Below are 26,965 nucleotides of genomic sequence, written 5' to 3'. Positions count from 1 at the left end.
TAGTAATGCATGTTAAACATCACCAGGAAGATCAGCATACGCCATTTTGTTGCGAGTGAGACGCCATTACCATAGCAACGATGAGGCTTAGTAAAAGGACGGCTTTTATCTCAACTCTTGAAGCACTCTTGTAGCGCTGGCAGTTACTGCGGCATTAGGGTTGATTGGAGATCTGGGCAGCATGTGGGTAATCTTCTGCCACTCCACTCAGCGAAGGTAGAAAATTGTCAGCGTGCACCGGTGGGAGCCAAACCTAGATACCTGAGCTCACCACACCCGCATGCTGACCACTTGTCTCCACCTCCCCAAGTTACCCCATTGACGTACATATATTTATGCTCCACAGGTTTTGCTTTACCAATTACAACCTAGGTGGGATCTTTGACCCCCCCCCCCCCCCTGTACCCAGGTAGTGCCTCTAGGTAAAGGCAGTCCCTGATCAAAGTTACTTCATTTGGCTAACAAATTATGAAACATTCTGGGATGTGTCGCCTGCTTTTGCCAGTGCAAACTAGAAAAAAATGTCCCTTTCCCTGACACCCCTTCTCCAGATGAATCAATATTCACCTGTCTCTTCGTGACCCTAAGTGAAGCTGCGCCCTCCCCCTTTCCTGTAGGTGACAGTGTCCTTTTGCCTCATGTAATTTGGATTTTTTTTCTCTCCTTCCAGCTCTCTTGAAGTGTTCCAGCCGTGACGTGTGAATGTGACAGCCATGATCAGGCTGGCTGTGAGTACTGACTGAGTGTGTTCAGGTTCACAAAAAACATTAGTTCTTCAACATTCAGGTTTTTAAATGCTTAGCTCTGCTCTGCCACCCCAGATGAAAAATTGGTGAAGCAAAACTACACATAACCTGGGATATTTATTTTAAGGTATAAATCATAGCTCATTATCAAACTTAACATTTACAACTTTTCCTTGCCTTACATATATCCAGAATATATATTTTAAGTTATAAATCATGGCTCATTATCAAACTCAAATATTACAAAGCATGTGGACAGAATGCAACTTTTCCATGCCTTTCATTATCCAGGATTTTTGTTTTAAGGTGTAAATCATTACTCAATGTCAAATTGTAGTATTATTTAGCATCTGGACAGAGAACTTTTCCTGTTTACTCATCAATGAATGATGTTAAATATACCCACATCGCACGCTAGATCCTGTTGTTGGCTTTAATTAGTACCTGTACAGATACACTGGTAATTCCTTGATATGATGTAATTTTGAGGACATTTTTGCTAGTCTGTATAATTTTTTCAACTGCTTACACACCACCAGATTGCAAGTTATCAATTGGTTTTTAAATTACTTAGTTGGTTACTGCACAGGCATAAATGTACAATGGCACACAAAAACAAGAAAGAAAAAAGAAATTCAGATTTTCATATCTATCAATAAATGGAATGGCATAATGCAGAGGAGATTTTTTGAAGCAAGGAGCACACACACACACACACACACACACACACACACACACACACACACACTGAGACACCGTGGAAGAAGGACGAATCAGTCGGCGAGCTCCCTACTGATCAGTCCAGTCCAGTCCAGTGGTAGGCGTGGGATTGCCTTTGTAACGGCTCCCACTTTTTTCTTATTCTTGATTCTTGATTTTTGTTGATTGGCGTTATTGATTGGTGTTGTTGTCTTTTAGTTTTGTTCAGTTTTCTTTTTTCTTTTGTTCCATATTGTTGTAATATAGTTTTTTCTATTTTCAATTTCTTCCCGAGTTAATGGTTGAAACACTAGTATGTCTGCTATTAAGTGTTCTCTGCTTTGGTTTTCTGTGTTCTGTATAAAGTTTTGGTTTTGTCTTATTTCTGTATATTCTTCGCAGTCCAGCAGAAAATGTTCTAATGTTTCTACTTCTGCACCACAGCACGGACACTCCTCACCCTTCCTCTGAAACCTGTTCCTCCAGTTTAGAGTTAGGGTGTTAGTTCTTCCTCTTAATATTAATTTTGTACCCAGTGTGTTGTCTGCCCAGGTTTCTTCTTTTAGGTCCTTTTTGTACAATTCATATATTTTTAATGTTGACTTTGTCTGTATTTTGTTTTTCCATTTCTTTAAGTCCCATCTCCTTACTTTTTCTATTATATTATTCTTTGTTAAACTATCAAGTTGTGTCATATTTATATTTAGTTAATTCATATATTTCTTTAAAGTTTTATTCCACTTTGTGTTAGTGTTTTCTGTTTCTTTAAGGAATATGTTTCTGGCTAGGTTATTTCTGTCTTCTTTCAGTAGATGTTTAGCAAACTAATTTAATTTTCATGTCTCTGGCATAGCAGGATGAGGCACCAATATCTCCTCTTAGGGCACTTTTGGCAGCATAAGTTGGAACTTGTAATATTGCCCTGTAGACGGAGTTTTCTATTCTCTGTAATTTAGTGATCTCTTCTGCAGTGAATTCCATAATTTCAGCTGAAAAGAGTACTGCTGACAGTGCCATCCCTTCCAGTAAGTTTTGCCAATTAGTAATCTGTTACAACATCTTGCTATTACACTGTATGTAATGTTAGCTGGCTCACTAGCTTTTGCTAGTCTTTGTTTTTTGAAGTCATTGAAGCAGTTTTTGTTATTGGTTATTTTGACTCCTAGGTATGTTACACTTTGAGTTACTAGAATATTTTCAGCACTATTTTCTTGTTCTTTTTTGTAATATATAAGTATTTTGCTTTTTTCTTTATTTATTATTAATCCATATCTTTCTGCTATTTGCTGTATATTTTTTATACTTTCAGCTGCTTCTTCTATTGAGTGTGATAGTAGTAAGCTGTCATCTGCATAATACAGAATAGGTATTTTAAAGTATTCATTTTTAAAACCTATGTCCATCATTTCTAGTTCTGTAATTATTTCATAGGTTAAGATTGTGAACAGGAACGTCGAGGCATTGCATCCTTGCCTTATACCATTTGTTATATTTATTGTTGTCTGTTTAGTTCCGTTTAGAAATATGTTAGTGAGGTCATCAGTATATATGTTTGCTACAAGATTGATAATTTTGGGGTAGACTTTGTAATTGATCAATGCTGTAATAAGTCTTTTTCTGTCTACTGAATCAAAAGCTTTTTTAAAATCAAGTGAGGTCACAATCAGTTCTTTTTTCATTTTGTAACTCTGATTAATGCAATATTTTAGTATGTATAAATTGTCTGTGATTCTTCTGTCTTCTGTGAAACCTGATTGCAGTTCACTGATATTGTCCGTGTCTTTCATGTGTTTTTCCAGCTTTTGTCTGAGGATTCCCATAAAAATTTTGTATGAAGTGTTTGTTAAGGCTATGGGCCTTAGGTCAGCTGCAGTGGGTTTGGGCTTTTTCTGAATTAATATAGTGTTAGATGTTTTCCAATTATCACTTATCTCTCCTTCTTCTATTATATTATTGAAACAGTTTGTAAGTTGTGTCACATACAGGTCACTGCTTTCTAGAATTTTGTAAAGATCTGTTTTTAGCCCGTCTGGTCCTGGAGCTTTTTTTGATTTAATTTTACGTAACTGTCGTTTAACTTCTTCTTTTGATATATAGATATCTGTCTCCTTCATAGGCGGTATGTCTGTTTCTTTGCACTGTACGACCATGTCTAAATGTTCCCTTAACTTGATATCCACTTTCCACTCTGTCCACTCGTCTCCATCTTTAACTTGGATGTAATCATTTATTTTATTTTGTAACACTACCAGCTCGTTTTCATACTGTCGTTGTCTTTCGTTATTCCATACCTCTTCAATCTTGTTTTCTCTGGCTCTGTATACAGTTTTCCAAAAGTCTTCTAATTGTTTTGGTTGTTCAGATATATCCAGTTTTCTTCTGTCAGGATCATAATAGCAATATATCCTTTTTTACAATAGTTTCTCCTTTTAGTTTCTTTATGTTATCCCATATCATGGTAGTTTTGTTTTGCCCATTCCTAATCTCATTTGTAGTTTTCTTTTCATTTACTGATATTGCATCCCACACCATATGCTTAACTTTAGTTTTTTTGTGTTTGGTATAAGTTGTTGTATCTTTCTTTTTCTTCAGTGTTTTGTGTTTTTCTTACTTGCTTGTTTTAGGTCCTTCTTTTACTTATTTCCCTTTTTATTTCTTGTGTTATCCAGACTGGTTCTATATCTTTTGCATTTTGTTTTATTCTTCTTTGTATTTGTCTGTCCAAGAATTTATTGCATGCTTCTTTCATGGTATTTTCTAGTTCTTCCAGAGAGATTGCATTTTTTCTTTTTAATACATTCTCTATGTATATTTTATAACTATTTATTGTTTCTGTCGTTAGTTTTTGGTATGTGATAATTTTCTTTTCGTCACTATATCCATTTTCCTTGTTTTGTGTCCATGTATCAAAATATGCTGTTAGTAAGTTGTGGTCTGATAGGTCATATTTTTCTTTCCTTTCATCTATTATCATGTTAATGAATTTGCCATACATGCTTTGGTTCACTAGTATGAAGTCTATTGCACTTTGAAAACCTCTGCCCTCCCATGTAATTTCTCCTTCACATTTTTGGTCACCATTTAATAGTATCAGGCTATTTTCTACTATCCAGTGTAAGACTTTTTCTCCATTGTTATCTAGTTGTTGTGGCCCCAAAAAACTCACATGGCCATTGAAGTCTCCGAGGAGGATCATGGGTTCATCTTCAATTGGGTTTATTATTCTGTCAATTTCTTTCTTTATAATGTTGTTTCTATTTGTATTGTTTGTTGCTAGGTATGCAAGGACGATTTGTATTGTACAGTGGCTCATCTTTAGTCCTGCATGTAGTATATCTTTATGTTTAGTATTTATTTTTTCAATGGTCTTGTTGTCACTTTGCTTTATCATGATAGTTAGCCCTCCACCTTTACTATCATCACTGTCTCCGTATGAATGTATATGGTGAATGTTATTTGTGATATTTTTGTTGTGTTTCTGTGATACACATGATTGTGTTATTTGAAATAAGTTCTTCTAGTTCCAGTTGTTTTGGTTGTGTCAGTCCTTGTATGTTTATCAGTTTTATTTCTAATTCTCTTTATCTTTTCTTTATTGTTATTTGTTTTACTGTGTTTAACTTGTCAGTATTGTTGGTGTTGGTTATCTATATTTATGATTTTACCTTTCTTTATCATCCATCGGCCTCCTTCTTCTCTTTTACGCTGTAGTTCCTCTCTCAGTTTCCTATTTTCTTCTCTCTCCTTTCTTGTCATGTCCGGGGCTATACCAACTTTCCTGTTTTCTTGGTTACAGTCTTCTCTCAGTCTCTGCATTTTTTATTATCTAGTCTCTTTGCATTTTTTATTATCTCCCAGCTGATTGGCGCCATTTACAACAGGGCCTAGTGGTGGTGATTACAAAGGGCCTGGGTGATGTTCACTGTGATTTTTGTCTCCTATTATTGACTGGTTGTAAGATGAGTAGGAGGGAGGATGATTTGGGGTGGATAACACTGAAGAGAAGAGGAATTGGATCACGAAAACAGATGGATATGGAGTGCTGATGATGAAAGGTATGGTTCTGGTGGATTCTCTGGTTTTGTGAGTAAAGAGTCGGGTATTTACAAGAGAATCTTGCTCATGGAAAGGAAACTAGATAAGTGGATTGGAATAGTGAAGAGCAGGGATGAGGAGGAATAGGCACACCTAACATTACCAAATGTGGGGTACAAACTTGGCGGAGGGACTGTTTTTTTGGGCGCCATTAAAGGTAATGGCTAAAGAGTAGCTTAGCCGGATATTTTGTTGTTATTTATTAATGATCCACGAGACATCCTAGAGGTAAATCAAAGTATGTGCTTATCTTTGTATTCATTCATACACACACTGGTAATATTTCTGTGGAGTCTGATTCACTTATTAGAGTGAAATTCTATTGTGATAAACAGTCACAAATTCGTGTCACCAGTAAAAATGAAACTAGTAATTTAAGTTTTGCCACCATGAAATATACACAAATAGATAAATATGAAAGCTCACGAAGTCACAATAAATGACATCACCTGCTTTACGCAGTAAAAGTTTGCTATTTTAGGTATCTGACACCCGCAATATGGCAGGCTGCTGCTGCCTCGGCCACAGATTATTGCCAGATTGTCGTACTCGGTCGATTATATTTCCCGACTTCCTGCCCCAAAACGGTCTTTTGGGCTCCAAAAACGAAACTAATTTATAGTTATTGTTAAAAGAGTAAGATTCTGATGTTTCTTGGCAATAGTTAGGCGTCAAAAACCGTAAAATACTATGCCCTGAGTACGACAATCTGGCAACGGTAGCCATACGTATTTTCATATTATTGTTCTGTTGTTTATTGAATGTTGTGTTAAAAAAAAGAATACTCATAGTTTTAGCTAGTTTTTGGTTATAAGGATTCTTTACGAAATACAAGTATAACATTACCTTCTTTAACTTAGGAAACGTACTGAATCCTAGATCGTCTATGGTATTGTTAGGTGCGCCTATTGCAAAACAGAGAACTTCAAAGAGACCTCAGATCATGGGTGTGCAATGGACCGTATTGGCTATGCAGGCAGCGCCACACGTGGCCACTCGGTGAACTGTCAAAGCAGTACTTTCCATAGAAATGAAGTTATGTACTAGAGTGCGTCTGAGGCTGCCTCCAGGATACAAGGCCTTGGTGCCGCCACCGCTCCAAGCCAAAGACTGCACACACTTTACTCCAACCCGATTTCCTGACCCTACTAATTGACATGGAGAAAAACTGAAATTGGGTAGGAGTGAAGTGTGTGCAATCATCGGCTTGGGGCGACAGCGGCATCATGGCCGTGTATCCCTGAGACAGCCTCAGACGCACTCTAGTCTATAACTTGAACTCTATAGAAAGGACAGCTTGGGAGTTGAATGGCCACATGTGGCACTGCCTGTATAGCCAATACAGTCCATTTAGAGGAAAGGGTAAAGAAGCTGTTTCAAGAAAATGAAGAGCTAAAGGAGAAATTGGCGAATTATAAAAAATCGATGAAGGAAGGACTAGGAGAGGCAAGAAAGGAAAATGAGAATTTGAAGGAAATAGTGAACAAAGAAGAACAAAGGGTTAGAGAAGAAGTGTTGGGAGAAATAAAGACTTGGAAAGTTGAAAATTAGAAAGCAAATGTAGTCCTCAAAGAAGTAATTGAACAACAACTGAAAGAAGGCAAGGAAAACGTAGAGAAAGAGGTGGTTAAGGCTTTAAAGAAAAACGAAGAATTAGTAAGAGATGTAGCAGATAAGAAGAAGAATGTTGTAATATTTGGCATGAAAGAAAAGATTATTATGTAAAAACCAAGAAGGGAAAAGGAAGAACTGAAATCAGTAAAAGACTTACTAAAGAACTTAAATGATGAAGAACTGCAAAACCTTGAAGAGGAGGTGGAAGAAATCTACAGGATGGGCTCTTACATAGTAGGAAAAACAAGGCCAGTTAAATTGAGATTAAGTTCACAGAAGGTGTCATGCCCCGAGAGCTGTATTTTCTCTTTTTCTATTTTTCTACACATCTTCTGCGTGTATCGAAACACACGAGAAATTAATCAAGGCAAGGTGAGGGTATTCGCCGGCTGCCTGGGATTGAACCTGCGACCAACGTGACGGGAGAGCCACTCCTTACTGAGTCGGCCAAAGAGGTACCCCTCTGGCTAAGTGGGTTATGGGAGGCTCGTTCATCAGGCATAGTCGCCGCACTACAAAGGCAACAGAGGAAATTTTGTACAGAACAACTAAGTTAAGGGAAATAGAAGAATGTAAGGAAATATATACAGGTGACTCGATTTACGCGAGTTTGGTTTACGCGTTTTTGAAATAACGCGGGGTCCAAAATCCAAATAAATGTTTAATTTACACGTTTTTTTCACTTATATGCTATATTTTATGGAGTGGCCACCAGATGTCTCACGCAACTGGACTCACATAGCGCCGTGGCCACACAGCTGAGCTCAGTTCTTCCCGTGCGCCACTTTAACAACAATACAGTACCCACGCTGCACGCTACTCAACAATAGGGGTGGACAGGTACCGGTACTAACGGTACCAGCTATACAGTACGGTACCGGTACCAGACTGCTCGGTACCAGTACCAATACTAACCAGTCGCTCATGGTGTCCCTCATTTCTTCCTCACACGAGTGAGGCTGAGACTGAGTGCCTGAGTGGATATCTCGGTGATATGGATATTCTCTCTCTCTCTCTCTCTCCACTGAATGAAGTGAATATTTATTTTTCGATAGAAACCAACCTCTTGTTTGATTTACATTGTTTTTGATTTACGCGACCTCTTCAAGGACACAGTACTCGCGTAAATCGAGTTACCTGTATAAAGAAAAATAGAAATCAAGAGAAAAGGAAGAAATGGATTGAACTTCTAGCAGAGGCAAAAGAGAGGAATAATGCAAGATCTGAAGAGGAAAAAGAGGTATTTTTTTGGAGAGTTCTTGGAAATTGAGTAAAGAAATGATACATAAGGGAAAAGCCAAAAGAGAACAGAACCTAGACAAGATTGTAACTAATAATGGGTTAAGTGTGATGTATACAAATGTAGACAGGATAATATGTAATAAACTGGAACTACAAGACAAGGAACTACATTACAGCGATCGTATATAAGTGCACTACCACACGCCCCACCTGTACGGGGATCATATATATAATCATCACACTCTACACTCCCTACGTTTCAAATATACTGCCAGTTCTTGACTCAGAAGAATGGTGGAGGCATCTGGGATCCATACACACTCATTCATTTCCAGCGCGCAGCCTACCAAAGGCCACAGATCATTTTCCACTTTTGTTCGGAATACATCTGTCATGTCTCGTGACGCATCAAGCAGTTCCTCTGATCCGGGCGGAAGTAGAGCACAGGCGAATCAAAGTGACAGTGACTCTGATGACTGCTATGGTAGTGACATTGACAGAGGAGGGAGGGGCAAGTAGGTAGGTAGAGAGAGAGCAAGAAAGAGTGAGAGCGAGTGGGGTGCTTCCACGCGATGCATCATGGCCACGAGAAAATGCGCAATATTTTGGGCTGTCATAACCTTTTTATTATTATTAGGAGAGAAGTTTTATTGCACCACCATATATACTACATGAATATACAATTATTGCAAAGAAGAAAGACACCATTTCCACCTCTTTTAAATGCCTAAATTTTCCCCGTGCACACCATCCAGAGAAATATATCGCCACCCGTACTCTAAGGGTTAAAGGAAAAAGACCCCAAGATTGTATGCTTAACGGAAGCAAAGCTAAATGAGGGCATTTGAATAGTGTTTGATAATAATTAGAAAGGGTAAAGGTGGTGGAGGAGTGATGATAATGACGAGGAAGGCAGAAATAGTGAGTAAATTTGGAGAACAGAAACAGAGAAATGATGACGATAATAGCAACCTATGTACCACCAAGAACTAACTCATGGAACAGGAAAGAATGTGAGACCATGATTGAAGATACCATCCAGAAAGAGTCTTGTTAGTAGGAGATTTTAACTGTAAGGAGGTAAATTGGGAAATATGTGAAAGTGGAGGTAGTGAAACGGCATGGGGGGAAAGATTTTTAAGATTGATGATGGAAAACTTGATGATGCAATGGGTGAAGGAAAACACGAGATACAGAAGTGACGATGAACCGGTGAGATTGGACCTGGTGTTTACAAAGGGAATGCACTGTATGAATGAATTATGGTATGGGTGCCCCCTGGGAAAGAGTGACCACGTGATAATAGAGATGGAAACAGAGGAGGAAGGAAGTGAAGGGGATGAATCATATATAAGAAACAGGTTAAACTATAGGAAGGCAGACGTGGAAAATCTCAGAAAATACTATGGAGCGTTAGACTGGGAAGAGTTAATGAGAACAAGAAAGGTGCAAAAAAAGTATATTTTCATGGAGGTGTATACGTAAATCAGGATTTATGAAATATGTATCGGAATACAAACCAAAAGAGGAAAAAAGGACTAGTTTAATGCAAGATGTGCTGAGGCAAAAGAAAAAAAGAGAAAGCGTGGAAGAGATTGAAAAGAAATAATAACCAAAGGAATAAAGAAGATTTTAAGATAGTGAGAAATTAATACGTATGTTAAAATAAAGAGAGAAGAAGAGAAAGGATATAAAAAGGATATTGTCGAAAAGTGCAAGGAAGAATCTAAGCTGTTTTATAGATTCATAAATGAAAAAATCAAACCAAGGGAAACAATAGAAAGATTGAGTGATGGGAATATGATCATCGAAGATCCTAAAGATATGACTGAGCTTCTAAACAAAAAGTTCCAGCAAGTTTTTACAAAAGAATCACAATTCAACGAACCACAAGATAACAAGATAAATGTTCACATGGAAGAAGTCATGGTAACTAAAGAGGAGATTATATAAAATGATGGAGGAGCTGGAAGAGAGGAAAGCAGTTGGACTGGATGGAGTCTCAGGTTATTTACTGAAAGAATGCAGAAATCAGCTGGTTGAACTGGTATATGATATCATAAAATGCTCAATAACAACTGGTAAACTTCCAAAGGAGTGGCAGAGGGCTGAGGTGGTCCCTATATACAAAGGTGGAAAAAAGGAAGAACCCCTGAACTATAGACCTGTATCATTGACCCGTATAGTATGTAAAATATGTGAGAAAGTGATAAAGAAATAATGGACAAGACTTCTAGAAGAGGATAATATAATCACAAGTAAACAATATGGCTTTAGAATAGGGCACTCATGTGTAACAAACTTACTGAGCTTTTACTTAAGAGTGACATAAAATACAGGAAAGGGACGGATGGGTTGATTGCGTTTACTTGGACCTGAAGAAGGCGTTCGACAAAGTTCCACATACAAGACTGCTATGGAAGCTGGAGAATAAAGGAGGATTGAAAGGGAAAATGATGAACTGGATGGAAAGTTACTTAAGGGGAAGAGAGATGAGAACAGTGGTAAAGGACATGAAATCGGAATGGAGAACTGTAGAGAGTGGAGTGCCTCAGGGATCAGTATTGGCACCTGTACTCTTCCTAGTATATGTAAATGGTATGCTGGAGGGAGTAAACAGTTATATGAGCCTGTTTGCAGACCATGCAAAACTGCTTAGACATATTAGAAACAGGAGAGTGTGAAATTCTGCAAGATGACCTGAACAAGATTTGGAAATGGAGTATTAAATGGGAGATGGAATTCAATGTGAAGAAAAGCTGTGTAATGGAAATGAGAAAGAGTGAAGTTAGACTAAAATGGACATATAAAATGGGAGATGGAGAAATACAGTCGTCCCTCAAATAGTACAGTTTCCAATAGTACGGTTTCAGTTTCATACAGATTGTCATGGAACAATTTCTTTTAGGATTTTAAAATTTTCTGCTCGTGGCACCAAGTAGCCTTGGCATGAGTGGCAACACTGTTCTACCAATACACCTGCTGAAAGGACCCCACAGCATTTGAGAAAGGTGTTCATCTTGCAGAAGAATTCAGATTTAGGAGAAGTTACATTTTGGGATGAATTACGTTGCGGTAGGGAGAGCATACCACTTGAATGAGAGCAGTGTTCGCTGTAACAATCATAGTGTAAAAGAAATTCTTGCCGCAGTAACTGCCCGTGCTCCAAGAGTGCTGCAAGAGTGGAGATAAAGGCCGTTCTTTTACTAAGCCTCGTCGTTGCTATGGTAACGGCGTCTCACTCACAGCAAAATGGCGTATGCTGATCTTCCTGGCGAAGTTTAACATGCATTACTAACTGTCCTGGCTGACGAACTCCTTACAACAGAAGCTGATAAGGAAGCTCCAGTGGTTATGGTGGCATAGAGAGGTGAAATGCAGTGGAAACACTTATATGTGTTTGTTTGGGCTGCCATGTTTGCTGATGACGTCATCACAGCACGAAGGTGCTCAACTTCTCAAAGCTGGGAGCCAGTGGACATGCCGAGTTGGCAACTTGTCCTGCTGTGTCACCCGTTTGAGGCGCTCGAGACGTTCCGAGAGTCCTGATTCCCTCTCTCAAATGCAGCCCAGGGAGTGTTTCTATGGGGAGCACTAATTTTATACGGATTTTCGAATAGTACGGGGGTGAGGCAGTGGAATACAGTGTTGTGATGGTGACGCTGCAGTACGCCCTGACGTCACGACCCCCTCCGTCCCATTAACTAGAGCGGAAAACACCACTTTCTCATGTGCGCCACCCACAAAGTTCGGGTCATACCGCAATTTCAGTTTTCAATAAAAATCTTTTTTTTTTTTGGCCCCTATTGCAAACCTGGTGAATCGCAAACTTGAAACTTGCAATCCTGGTACTGTAATCTACAGCCTGAGAGTCATGTAAATAGGATATCCGGTGATACGTATAAAATGGTGAGAAATATAGGATTAGCATTCCACTACATGGATAGGGATATGATGAAGAAGTTAATAACCACTATGATTACCGTATTTCGCGGCATATAACGCACACCGACGTATAACGCGCACCCCAAACCTTAAGACAACAATTTTGGAAAAAAATAGTTCTTAAAATGCTCAGAAATATGTACGATTAAAGAACATTGACGATGTACAGTTTCCTGAAATTTACATATTTTTGGTGTAACCTGTACTGCTTGAATTGACAAGTGTCCTTGAGTAAAGCAATGAAAATGGCGGCCGGGCTGGTGTTGTGAGAAATACATCCTCGTACATACTGATGATGCACAGCTTCTGATATCATAATTAGCATATTATTCTCACCATCACTCGTAGGTTATGACAGACAACTAGGCAAGACACAATTCACACGGTTCTGGTGACACGCGGCATGCAGCTGTTTGTTGTATGGGTGTGGTTGTGTGGTTTTCAAACAATGCAAATGGCAACCTGGCTGGTGTTGCGAGAAATAACTCCAAGTACAAGACTCATGATGTACAGTTTCTGATATCATATATATTTACCCTATTCTCACTAATATTAATAATTAATAATGAACACATGGATATTTTTTCCAATATGATTTTTTTTATGTAGCTTGTACTGCTCGAATTGGCAACAGTGCTCCTTAGTCATTCAAAACAATGCAAATGGCGGCCGGGTCGTGTCGGCGCCGGTGCCCCGACAGGAAAAAGGGATAACAACGAGGCATGGGGGATCCTCCACCAATTTAATTTTTGTATAGTAGTTATTTGATCGCCCTGTATTCTATGGTAACATATTATAAGACAGCTACAGATTACGAAGGGTCATAAACAATATTAAAGGCAAGTTTGCAGTTGTTATTGGAAAAGGTGAAAAAAAAGACCCTTAAAACACCCCAAAGAAGAAAAAAAAGCAATAAAAATTTGTACATTCGGCATATAGCGTGCAGGGGTAAGCTTTCAGGCATTTTAATATGTGAAAAAGGTGCACGTTATACGCCGCGAAATATGGTAGACCAAAATTGGAATATGCAGAGGCAGTGTGGTCTCCCCATAAGAAGAAACACATTAAAAAACTATAAAGAATACAAAGAATGGCAACAAAAATGGTTCCAGAACTGGAGGGATTGACATATGAAGAAAGATTAAAGGAGATGGACCAACCAACACTGGAACAAAGAAGAGAAAGGGGAGACCTAATACAAATTTATAAATTATTGAGCAAAATGGAAGATGCAGATAATGAGGAGTTACTACTAAAAGAAGGAATAAACACCAGGAGCACAAGAGGACACAGTAAAAAATTGAGGAAAGGAAGATGCTTGAGAAACATAAAGAAATATAGCTGTTTGGAACAGACTAAGTGAGAATGTAGTATCGGTGAAGAGTGTGCAAAACTTTAACCCGGTAGCAGCGACAGGCCAAATTTGTTGCTTTACCGTGTGGCAGCGACGGGCCAAATTTGTGCCATGATATTAACCCCCCAAAATAGATGATACATAATCTGATCACAAATGCTTTGATATATTTTATGAAATGGTTTGGGTAAGGGGTAATTTTTTCTCATTTTTCTCGCTTGGAGGGACCATTAAGAAACATTATCCCCGTTGCTACCGGGTTAAGGAAAAGTTGGACCAATACGGAGACGGGACCACACGAGCGTAAGCCCAGGCCCTGTAAAGCTACAACTAGGTAAATACGCACACACACACACACACTAGCATTCCACTGCATGGATAAGGATATGATGAAAAAATTAATTACCACTATGATCAGACCAAAATTGGTGCAAAGGCAGTGTGGTCTCCTCATAAGAAGAAACACATAAAGAAACTAGAAAGAATACAAAGGATGGCAACAAAAATGGTTCCAGAGCTGGAGGGATTGACATACGAGGAAAGACTAAAGGAAATGGACTTACTAACACTAGAACAAAGAAGAGAAAGGGGGGACCTAATAGAAATCTATAAATTATTGAGCAAAATGGAAGAAGTAGATAATGAGTAGTTACTACTAAATGAAGGAATTACCACCAGGAACACAAGAGGACATATTAAAAAATTGAGAAAGGGAAGATGCTTGAGAGACACAAAGAAATACAGATTCCTGCAAAGAAATACAGAGGTTTGGAACGGACTAAGTGAGGATGTAGTATCGGCGAAGAGTGTGCAGAGCTTTAAGGAAAAGTTGGAGAAATGCAGATACGGAGACGGGACCACACGAGCATAAAGCCCAGGCCCTATAAAACTAGAACTAAGTAAATACACACCCTGGAGGATGGGAGATACCTAGAATATGGAGGAGGATGCGGAGAGGACAAAAAGTGAGGTGAAAGCCATGAGAGGTGAGATCATGAAGCTAACAGAAGTTATCGGAGGGTTAAGGAAAGATATAGAAAAAAAATCTGAGGTAAGCGGCAAGAGAAAGGAATGTGAAGAGAGGAAAAATCTCAGGATAGTGAACAAGACATAGAAGGAAGGATGAAAGTCATTGTGAAAGAGGAAATAACAAAAAGAATGGAGGACAAAGAGGAAAGGATTGAAAAGGTAATCAATGTAGAACTAAAGAATTGGAGGAAAGAAAATATGTACTGACGTAAAGTGCAGAGAAAGTGACATAGAAGAGAAAATGAAGGAAGTAGTAAATGAAGAGCCATCCAAAAAAATGAAGGGAGTGGAAAGGACAATGATGAGTGTGGAAATGAAGAATTTATAAGAATTTAGAAGTGGTTGAAAAGAAGAAAAGTGTAATAATAACGGGAGTGAAAGAGGAAAAGATTCCAATAAGAATGTAAATAGAAAGGGAGAGAAATGGAAAAAATTAGGGATATACTAGAAAGTCTAGATAACGAGTCAGGGCGACTGGTGGAGGAAGTGGATGATGTGATGAGACTGGGGAAGTATGAGGAAGGAAAAGACAGGCCTATGAAAGTAACATTTAAGGTAGTATCAGTAGTAGAGGAGATAATTAGTATGAGCTGGAAACAAGGAAAAAGATCATTACAAGCAGACATATACAGGTAACTCTTGACGTGAGTTTGTTTTACGCGTTTTTGAAATAACACGGGGTCCAAAATCCAAACAAATGTTTAATTTACACGTTTTTCCACTTAAACGCGATATTTTATGGAGTGGCCAACATATGTCTCACGCAACTGGACTCACATGACGCCGTGGCCACACAGCTGAGCTCAGTTCTTCCCGCGCGCCACTTGAACAGCAATACAGTACCCACGCTGCCATGCTAGTCAATGATAGGGGTGGGCAGGTAACGGTACCAGTACTGGTACTAGTGGTACCAGCTATACGGTATGGTACCGGTACCAATACTAGCCAGGCGCTCATGCTGTCCCTCATTTCTTTCTCAGATGAGTAAGGCTGAAACTGAGTGCCTGAGTGGATATCTCGGTGATATGGATATTCTCTCTCTCTCTCTCTCTCTCTCTCTCTCTCTCTCTCTCTCTCTCTCTCTCTCTCTCTCTCTCTCTCCACTGAATATATAACGCGCACCTTTTTCACATAAAAGATGCCTGAAAGTTTAGCCCTGCGCATTATACGCCGAATGTACAAATTTTTTATTTTTTTTATTCTTTGGAGTGTTTTTAAGGGTCTGTGTTTCGTCTTATCCAATAACTGCAAACTTACCTTTATTATTGTTAATGATCCTTCATAGTCCATAGCTGTCTTATAATATGTTACCATAGAATACAGGGCGATCAAATAACTACTATACAAAAATTAAATCAGTGGAGGATCGTCCATGCCCTGCTGTTATCCCGTTTTCCCGTCGGGCGCCATTTGTATGATCTTGATCTTGATGTCATAGGTGGCTTATGATTGTATGACTAAGGAGCAGTACAAGCTACATAAAAGAATCATATTGGAAAAAAATATCCATGTGTTCATTATTAATTATTAATATTAGTGAGAATAATGGGGTAAATATGATATAAGAAACTGTACATCATGAGTCTTGTACGAGGAGTTATTTCATGCCCGGCCGCCATTGTTTATAAACCACACAACCACACCCACACAACAAACAGCTGCATGTTGCATGTCACCAGAACCGCGTGAATTGTGTCTTGCCTAGTTGTCTGTCATAACCTACGAGTGACTGTGAGAATAATATGCTTATTATGATCTCAGAAGCTGTACATAATCAGTATGTACGAGGATGTATTTCTCACAACACCAGCCCGGCCGCCATTTTCATTGCTTTACTCAAGGACACTTGTCAATTCAAGCAGTAAAGATTATACCAAAAATATATAAATTTCGGGAAACTGTACATTGTCAATGTTCTTTAACCCGTACATATTTCTGAGCATTTTAAGAACTTTTTTTTTTCAAAATGGCTGTCTTAAAGTTTGGGGTGCGCATTATACGCCGCAAAATACGGTATTTATTTTTCAACAGAAACCTACCTCTTGTTTGATTTACATTGTTTTTGATTTACGCGACCTCTTCAAGAATCCAATACTCGCGTAAATCGAGAGTTACCTGTATAAGAAGAAACATGAATTTAGAGGGAGGGCAGAAGATAAAAGAACTAGTAAGTGACACAAAGGAAAAAAATGAGGAAAGAAGTGAAGGAGATAGAGTGTGGAATGGGAGAGTGATGAAGTGGAGGATAAGGAGGAAAGAATAGACCAAAGAGAACATGAAAAAGGGAAGGAAAATGGAAGAACAAACAATGTAAAAAATATCATATGTACAAAGATAGATGGTTTACTGTCAAAAAAATTAGAGTTGAGAGACTGAGGAATGAGAAACCGGAAATAATGGGAATAACTGAAACAAAATTAACGAAAGAGAATGAAATGTTACAAATAGATGAGTGTAACTATAGAATGTATAGGAAAGAAAGATAAAAGGTAGAGGAGGAGTAATGATTAAGGTAACAAAGGAATTTAATGCTATTATAGTGAAGGAAGGTTTGGAGAATACTGAAATTTTAAGCATACAGATCAGATCAAGTAATAATGTAGAACTGAAAATAACAGTAAAATATGTTTCTTTAAACCCAACATCTTGGACAACAGAAAAATATTATGAAATGATAGAAAACACAGTGAACTAATTAGACGCAGAACTTAAAAGTGAGGAAAAAGTTATTCTGATGGGAGACTTTAATTGTAAAGAAGTAAATTGGCAAGAATTTGAAACTAAAGAGAGTGAAAATTCATGGGGTGCTAAACTACTTGACTTGGCAGAAAATAGTCTCCTTAAGGAATGGGTGAGGGAAGGAACACTAGATACAGAGGAAGCGAACAACTGGCAAAACTAGATCTAATATTTACAAGAGGAATAAACATTGAAGGAGATGTAAAGCATAAATGCCCGCTTGGAAAGAGTGGTCACGAAGTGTTACAAGTAAAAATAAATAGTAATTGTGTAGAAGTGCTTGAAGAAAACCATAAAGGGAAAAGGAGAAATTACTTTTGAGCAGGTATGAGGAACTTTAAAACCTTTTTCAGAAATTTGAACTGGGCAGCAATAAAAGGCTAAGAGTGTACAAGAAAAATATAATTGCTTTCTTGAAATTTATAATGAAGGAGTTAGAGGATATGTACCATATTATGAAATAAAGAAAAAGGCAACAAAGAATGGTTTCACAAGAAATGTATGGATGCTAAAAAAGGTGAGAGATAAAGCATGGAATAATTATAAAAGAAGGAGAAATGAAACAAATAGAGATAAATACAAACAGGTGAGAAATGAATACAGTAAACCCTCGATATAACCATATATATATATATATATATATATATATATATATATATATATATATATATATATATATATATATATATATATATATATATATATATATATATATATATATATATATATATATATATATATATATATATATATATATATATATATATATATATAATATATATATATATATATATATATATATATATATATATATATATATATATATATATATATATATATATATATTTAAAATAATACCGACAAACCTAATAAACGTAGGTATGAAGTTATTTTAATTGTGTATTTTGTGTGCACGTTGTCTGTATTGCCGCACAGCACACTTGGCTATGGATTATGAGGCTTTCAGAAATACACTAATAATACCAACCCTCACATATGCAAGTGAAACGTGGGCCTGGAATGAAAGTCAGAGGTCTAGAGTGCAGGCAGTGGAAATAAGTTATTTGAGAAGTGCTCGTGGTGTGAGTAGAATGGATGGAATGAGTAATGAAAGTGTGTACGAGCATTTTGGAATGTGTCACAGGGGTGAAGGGAAGAAGTGAAGCGACAGACTTTAAAGTGGTTTGGCCACATGGAGCGAGTGGAGGAGAGTAAGATGACCAGAAGGGTGTATGTGAGTGAGATAGAGGGAGGGAATGCTAGAGGATGACCTCCAGTGAAATGGAGGGATGAGAAACTTTGAACAGGCAAGGAGGGAGTATCTGGATAGAGAAAGTTGGAAGCTCTTCTGCCATGGCCATCCCCTGGTGGGAGCTCCTAGGAGAAGGCGTCGATGAAATGATGATGATGATGATGATGGGAGGTAGTATGAAAAACTGGATGTGGGAGTATTTGGTAGGAAGAGAAATGAGAACAGTGGTAAGGGATGAAACATCGGAATGGAGAGAGATGACAAGTGGAGTATGTGCTGCAGGGATCTGTACTCACACCAATAATGTTCTTGATTTATATCAACGACATGCCAGAAAAAGTAAAAAGCTACATGAGCTTGTTTGCTGATGATGCAAAGCTGCAAAGAAGGATAAGGGCAGAGGGAGATTGTATGGGGTTGCAGGAGGATCTGAATGCAATATGTGAGTGGAGCAACAAATGGGAAATGAAATTCGCTGCAAACAAATGTCACATATTGAGGATGAGAAAAGGTAAAAATAGACCCCTGAAACAATATAAAATGGGTGAAAGAGACATAAGTGTGGTTAAGGAAGAGAAAGACCTGGGAGTGATAATTTAAGATTCTTTTATGCCAGAAAAAGACATAAACAGGATATTTGGTGATACATGTAGACTATTGCAGAATGTTAGATTTGCATTCCATTATATGGATACAGATATAATGACAAAGATAATAAAGGCAATGATTAGACCAAAGTTAGAGTATGCAGCCGTGGTATGGTCCCCACACAAAAAAAAGGATGTAAAGAAACTGGAAAGGATTCAGAGAATTGCAACAAAATGGTACCTGAACTCTCAGATCTGCCATATGAAGAAAGATTGGAATGCATGAACCTGCCAACTTTGGAACAGAGGAGAGAAAGGAGAGACTTGATAATGTTTAAGGGGAGCGTCTGCCATGTCTGAAATAATTAATGTATGATTCTGATTATATTCATGTGAAATGTATGCCTATGGGGAAGTAATAAACACTAACTTTCAAATCTAAGTCAATGCATAATTGCAGGAAAAAATAAAATGTACTTTTTTAACAAACTTCAACTCAAAACTCCTTTCTCATCTAATGATCTATGCTGCTGCAAAAAATACCAAAGAAACTAAAAGCAGAATCCAAAAGATTCATCATGGAAAATTTTTCAATTTTGCTATTGTTAACCCGTCTGCTGCGATTGGAACGAATTTGGCTTTCACTGGTAGCCTGATAACATATACAGGTAACTCTCAATTTACGCGAGTATTGTGTCCTTGAAGAGGTCGCATAAAACAAAAACAATGTAAATCAAACAAGAGGTAGGTTTCTATCAAAAAATAGATATTCACTTCATTCAGTGGAGAGAGAGAGAGAGAGAGAGAGAGAGAATATCCATATCACCGAGATATCCACTCAGGCACTCAGCCTCACTCGTGTGAGTAAGAAATGAGGGACACCATGAGCGACTAGCTGGTATTGGTAACCGTGCCAAGCCGTCTGGTACCAGTAACGTACCATATAGCTGGTACCGTTAGTACAGATACTGGTACCGGTACCTGCCCACCCCTATTGTTGAGTAGCGTGGCAGCGTGGGTACTGTATTGTTGTTCAAGTGTCGCACGGGAAGAACTGAGCTCAGCTGTGTGGCCGCGGCGCCATGTGAGTCCAGTTGCGTGAGACATCTGGTGGCCACTCCATAAAATATCGCATATAAGTGGAAAAAAAACGTGTAAATTAAACATTTATTGGATTTTGGACCCCGCGTTATTTAAAAAACGCGTAAACCAAACTCGCGTAAATCGAGAGTTACCTGTACTCCCATGTCTTTCTCTGCATCTGTGGTGGATAGTGGAGTGTTTCCCATGTGGTATTGGTGTGCTCGATATCCCCTCCCAAGGTGCAAGACTACATTTTTCTTCACTGAATTGTAGCAGCCACTTTTTGATCCATTCCTATAGCTTGGTGAGGTCTTCTTGTAGGAAATCCGCAGTCAACGGGTTAAATGATAAGAATTTTTTCTATTTTGTTGGTGAATAACGATAATATTTTTTTTCCGATAAGTGTCCCTTGATTGTAAAGAAAACTCATGATGAAAAGCTTGCGCTTCAGCTCCTCTTTCCAGTGATGTACTGTTTATTAAAATCGGTCAGATAGCGGTGACAGAATTTCCAAAAAACTGAAATTAATCCTGTTTTCTAAAAAAAGAGAGTTAAATTCTGCGGATTTTTAGAGTTTGCTCTTTAAACCTAGATGCCTTCCTGGTTGGTATTCTATACTGAATTGCAGTTTTATCTTTGTTTTGGAGGACTCCGTTTGTCTGATGGCTTCCTTTTCTTGAAAATCGAGCCAAAATGCGAAAATTATCTCAGGCTCCTCCAAGGTGACTGATGTATGTGTCAGCTCTGCTGCCTCCAAGGCCATCGCATATGCTAGTTTGCCTCAAGATGCCATACGAATATTATTTTAGGCTATTTTTTACGCTGAAACATGACGATGTATGCAGCTGTGTATGAATATAGCTTTTTATGTATTTATTTACTTAATTTTTTGCTTTTTATTTATTTATTTATTTACGTGCTTAATTATTTGCTTTTTTTTACTTGCCATCCTATAGCACTGGTAGACTTTTTGAGGGGCTTGAATGGTAGTCTTTCCCAGCCTGTCATGGCGCAGTCAAGTGTTTTACAGTGACATAAGTTGCAGGCAGAAGATGGCGGGGGGTGGGAATTCAGCCATAACTCTGTCATTTTTGCTCATTTCTTCATAATATTTTGCCACAAGGTAGCTGAGGAGTGTATGAAGACGTGGCAGATGCTCCCTTTAAGTTGATGAGTGGTATGGAGAAGGTAGATAGAGAAGACTTGATGGAGGGAGAGCAAAGGAGAGGATTGAGAGGACACAACAAGAAGTTGAGAAAGGGAACATGCTTAAGGGAGGCGACTACGGGGTATTTTTTGACGAATATATTTAAAATTGGACGAGTACATGTTTTTCGCTCAGCGTGGCTGGGAAACCCTAAATTACCATGTGGTGAGGCATGTTTTTGTAAAATTAAAACCCCTCCCCCCTGGGGGCTTTTGCGTCATAGTCGGACATGTGCGTCATAAGACGCTCATGTCAACATATGCGGTATCATTCCTATATACGTAAGAATTGCATTAGAATATTTTATTTCTTCGTAAATTTTGTCATCTGTCATCCTCTCTTCTTTGCGCGGAGAGGCAGGGGAGGAAGAGAGGTGCCACCGCGCCAGTGCCAAGCAAGACACAGACGGGAAGAGTATGTTGTACTTTTCTCTCCTCTCTAGCCCAAAAAAACATCCTTACAAATGATGTACAAGCGCAAGGCAACCAGAAAAAGAGTCACCAACATCAAGAGGGCTTATGGAGCGGCCAAACCTCAGAAAACAAGCAAGAGAGTAGCGTAGAAGCAAGGCACTCCCCCAGCACTCCCGCTACGCAGGAGTGCCGTGGGCCCAGATGCCTGATCATTCTCCAGAAGTCAACAAGATATTCACAATAATATGTGAAAATTTCATGCCAATCAAATAAATGCAAATGGCAAGACAGGAATGAAATGTAAAAATATCTTTAGGAGCCACTATCTCGAAAATTAGTTTTTTAAACTTAAAATAATTTCACAAAATCGGTAAAAAGTATTATCGACTTTTGTTAGGTATCAGTTGAAACTACAACTAAAGGGCAATTTTTTGTTGGAAACTGATTTTCAATAATGTCAAAAGAAAACGGGACACAGAGAGGAGAAAATAATAATTGACAAAAGATTGTAATTTTTTTTCTTCGAAGACAAAACAAAAAATCAAAAAGTTACTTCCCACAAAATGTAGATAGGTAAACAAAGTTTCTGTGGTATTTTTTTCAAACCGATTAACTGAAAAATAAAGCCTGTGAAAGAAAAAAACAAAAAATACGCTTTGTTTGAGTCTCCAAAACTTCACCCGAATTTGATGAAATTCACAGAATAACATGCCTTTACAGTAACAAACAACATACTAAGATTTCAAAGCTATTGGATGTACCATATGCGCAGGAGGACCCCCCATAGTCGCCCCCCTTAAGAGACAAGAAGTACAGCTTTCCTCATAGAAGTGTGGATTTGTGGAACAGTTTGGAGGAGGAAGTGGTGGAGGCAAAGAGTGTCCACCAAATGAAAGAAAGATTGGATAAAAGTAGACAAGGAGACAGGACTATCCGAGCCTAGCTCTGGCCCTGCATGCTACAAATAGGTAAATACAAAAAGGGAAACACACACACATACTATTACGTATGTTGCTATTTATTTGTTTTAAATTTATTTTGTTTTCAAACAGCATAAACTGTAATGAATCTTAACACATACACAGTAGTCAGTGTTCATAAAGAGTACAGACCTTTTATAACCCATCATTTGAGTGTGTCTGAAAGGAGCAAAGGAATCAAGCTCTTCATGCCTCTCAGGGTATTTAAACACCTCCTGAAGCCAAGAAAATCCCAGGATAAGATAAGGAATGTTCAGGAGGGTTGCCAAGGTTGTGGATTTCTTGCCCAACTGAGCCTTTCCTGGAGAGGTTTGCAGGAAATGTTTGGTTGTTGGTGGCCGCATGCTTTGTAACCAGCACAGTTTCCTTTATTTTTACCGATGATGTTCTGTAGTATATTAGATTTAAAGTAGGAGATTCATACACAGCACCGACCCCATTTACTTTGGGGTGATAGAGCTGAGAAGAAAAAGTGTAGTTAAATTCAAAGTTGTTTTCCTGTTTTTGAAGTATTTTTGGGTTGTAACTTTGTCAGTGACTCGGCAACACTGACGCAACACTGACTTAGAGATGGAGAGCATGTGTTTCTGCAGCCCATTCCTCTGACTGTCCAAAGCAATGTTGATTCCATGGCAGCATCCTTGTTCTTTTGCTGACCTGCTACCTGTGGGCCGTGACTATATGGAGTGGTCGGTTTCCCTACTTGCATTTAACCCGGTAGCAGCAACGGGCCAAAGTTGTGGCTTTATCGTGTAGAAGCGACGGGCCAGATTTGTGGCTTTACCGTGTAGAAGCGACGGGCCAAATTTGTGGCTTTACCGTGTAGAAGCGACGGGCCAAATTTGTGCCATGATAACCCCCCAAAATAGATGATACATAATCTGATCACAAATACTTTGATATATATTAAGAAATGGTTTGTGTGAGGGATGATTTTTTCTCATTTTTCTCGCTTAGAGGGACCATTAAGAAACATGATCCCCGCTGCTACCAGGTTAAGTAAAGATGGAGAGAATGTGTTACTTCCATCTGTACCTTAGATTGTTCAAAGCAGTGTTGACCCTACGGCAGTATCCTCATTTTGTTACCTCTGGCCTTCTACTGGTGGACTGACAGAATGGAGCGGTCAGTTTCTATACTAACTTTTCAGCAATTACTAATCAGTCATAAAGTACTGATGAAGACGTAATTTAACCCGGTAGCAGCGGGGATCATGTTTCTTAATGGTCCCTCCAAGCGAAAAAATGAGGAAAAATCACCCCTCACACAAACCATTTCATAATATATATCAAAGCATTTGTTATCAGATTATGTATCATCTATTTTTGGGGGTTTATATCATGGCACAAATTTGGCCCGTCGCTGCTACACGGTAAAGCCACAAATTTGGCCCGTCACTGCTACACGGTAAAGCCACAAATTTGGCCCATCGCTGCTACACGGTAAAGCCACAAATTTGGCCCATCGCTGCTACACGGTAAAGCCACAAATTTGGCCCGTCGCTGCTACACGGTAAAGCCACAAATTTGGCCCATCGCTGCTACCGGGTTAATGCATTTTTATCTGTAGGTGGAAATATGTCAAGAGAACGTGTTATAAGACAGCTTACAGAAATGATATGGCCAAGGGTGTTTCTGTATTAGCAGCATTGTGTTTGATCATCTCTGGAATGTGCTGCTGGACCTATTCATTGCCTTCGATGCCACACAGCTCTAACCACTTGTATGAATGTTAAGGAAAAGAGAGCTCCTCCAAAATATGTCGGATAAGATTATGTATGTACAGTTGATATAGGAAATATTCAGCACCCTTACAAAACATTACATTATGCTTCTACCCCTTAATTTACTTAGCAGTGTTACTTGTCTTGCTATCATCAATACCTTTATAGAGGCAATAAAGAAAATATTCACCCTCACAGAGCATTACAATTTCCCACTACTCCTTAATTTATCAAACAGTGTTACCTTTAATATGCACACATACACACATATATTTGCACACATATATACATACATACATACACACTTTCATATGTATATACAAAAACCCTATAATATATACAATACTTCCTTACATGTATACTTATTCTATGCACTAATGAATTTAAACTCATACATACAACACACATACATGCATCCATACATACATACTTAATTCCCTTCCTGTCATCAATACCTATACTCTTGACTATGGTAACTTCATGCCTCCACCCATGCCAACTCACTGCTCTCGTCTCTATACTCTAGCTCAGGGGTCAGCAACCTTTGGCACACAGAATGCTTGCCTATGGCACGCCACGTGATTCGAAGGAGCAAAGAAAAAAGTTAAACAACAAAATAATGAGAGAGAGAGAGAGAGAGAGAGAGAGAGAGAGAGAGAGAGAGAGAGAGAGAGTATTGTACATCCTTACTTTTATCATGGTTTAAATTTTCGTATGATTCTAAATAATTTTTTCCTATGATATATTGAATCAAGACGAAAATGTTTCGTACCCGCAGCGAGGAGTCCGTGAGTACAATGAGATGTAGACGAGTATGAGACACATTGGCCCCCGCCGCCGGTGACACATCAGTCACACAGCGCTGCTGTTTCAGTGACTATTTAGCTGCAGTGAGTGGCACTCTTTCTAGTTACTGTTGACATGGCTACTGCCAAAAAGTCAAGCTTGATGTCCGATCATTTCAGTCATCATGGACAAATGACTGGATTTATTCAGCAGAATGATCGTGCTGTGTGTGCTCTCTGCTGCGGGAATGTTGTGTGCCGCACATCGAGTGTTAAAATACACTTTGAAACAAAACATGAGAATACTTTCAAGTACAGTGCAGACAAGGCTGAAGCAATTAAGAAAGCAGTATCTCACTATGAGAAACAAAGTAATGTGTTTAAGAACCTGAGTGCTAGCAAAAACAATGCAACTGAGGCCAGTTACAAACTAGCTCTGTGTTTTGCCAAGCATGGAAAGCCTTTTACTGATGGAGATTTTATAAAAGCAGCTTTCCTAGAGTGCTCTGAGTTGTTATGTGATGGCATATCAAACAAACACATGATCATCTCAAGGATAAAAGACATGCCTGTCTCAGCTAGGACCGTGGAGAGACATATTTCTGAAATGGCTGCTAATGCAAGTGAGCAGCAAACTGTTGCCTTAACAACGACACCTGTGTTCAGTGTGGCCCTGGATGAAAGCGTGGATATAAAGGACATTCCCCGCTTGGCTGTTATACCTACCTTATCGCACTATACCTCACCAGGTATAGTGACACAGAGATACACAAGGAGCTGTGCTGTCTTAAACCTATGTGTGGCACTACCAAGGGAGAGGACATACTGAAGACATTCACTGACTATTTTGAGGACAGAGGGGTTGACATAAGAAAGATTTTTGCAGTTACAACAGGCGGTGCCCCTGCCATGGTGGGAAAAAACAAGGATTTTACTAAGATGGTTAAGGATAAAATTGGGCACCCCATTTTAAAATTGCACTGCATGATTCATCAAGAAAATTTATGTGCCAAGATCTGGAGCTCTGATCTCAACAAGGTGATGGCTACTGTTACAAAAATAGTGAATTATCTTGTTGCACACTCTTCTTACGCACAGGCAGTTTCAAGCTTTCCTTGAAGAGGTGGACAGTGCTTACAATCCTTGCACAGCAGTGTTAGGTGGTTAAGCTGTGGGAAGGTATTGGAGAGATTTGTGGAATGCTTTAATGAAATCAAGATTTTCTTACCAGAAAACAGCCAAGACTATCCTGAGCTGGAGGACAGAGATTGGATTGTGAAACTTATGTTTCTCTCAGACATCACCGAACATCTAAATGACCTCAGTCTTCTCTTGCAAGGTGCAGGAAAAACAGTGATGGATTTGTATGATACTTGGAAGGCATTTGTTGCAAAGCTTGCAGTTTACTCATCAGATATTAAAACTGATTCTTTCCGTTACTTAAAAAAACCAAGAACTTACCTGCAGTTCAT

The 26,965-nt window shown here is 38.7% G+C and overlaps 1 long non-coding RNA gene across 1 annotated transcript in view; it reads left to right on the top strand.

Moving 5' to 3' along the window:
* LOC127002852 (uncharacterized) overlaps window positions 1–26,965 on the top strand; it is a 62,700-nt gene that overhangs the window by 18,183 nt on the left and 17,552 nt on the right. The window contains exon 3 of the long non-coding RNA XR_007756576.1: window positions 671–728. This is a non-coding gene — a long non-coding RNA (uncharacterized LOC127002852). The remainder of the gene's footprint in view (window positions 1–670; window positions 729–26,965) is intronic.

The sequence above is a fragment of the Eriocheir sinensis genome, chromosome 24 (assembly GCF_024679095.1).
Source record: "Eriocheir sinensis breed Jianghai 21 chromosome 24, ASM2467909v1, whole genome shotgun sequence".
NCBI classification, from domain to species: Eukaryota; Metazoa; Arthropoda; class Malacostraca; order Decapoda; family Varunidae; genus Eriocheir; species Eriocheir sinensis.
Note: the sequence above shows the minus strand (reverse complement) of the source record. Positions and strands in the feature narration are given on the sequence as shown.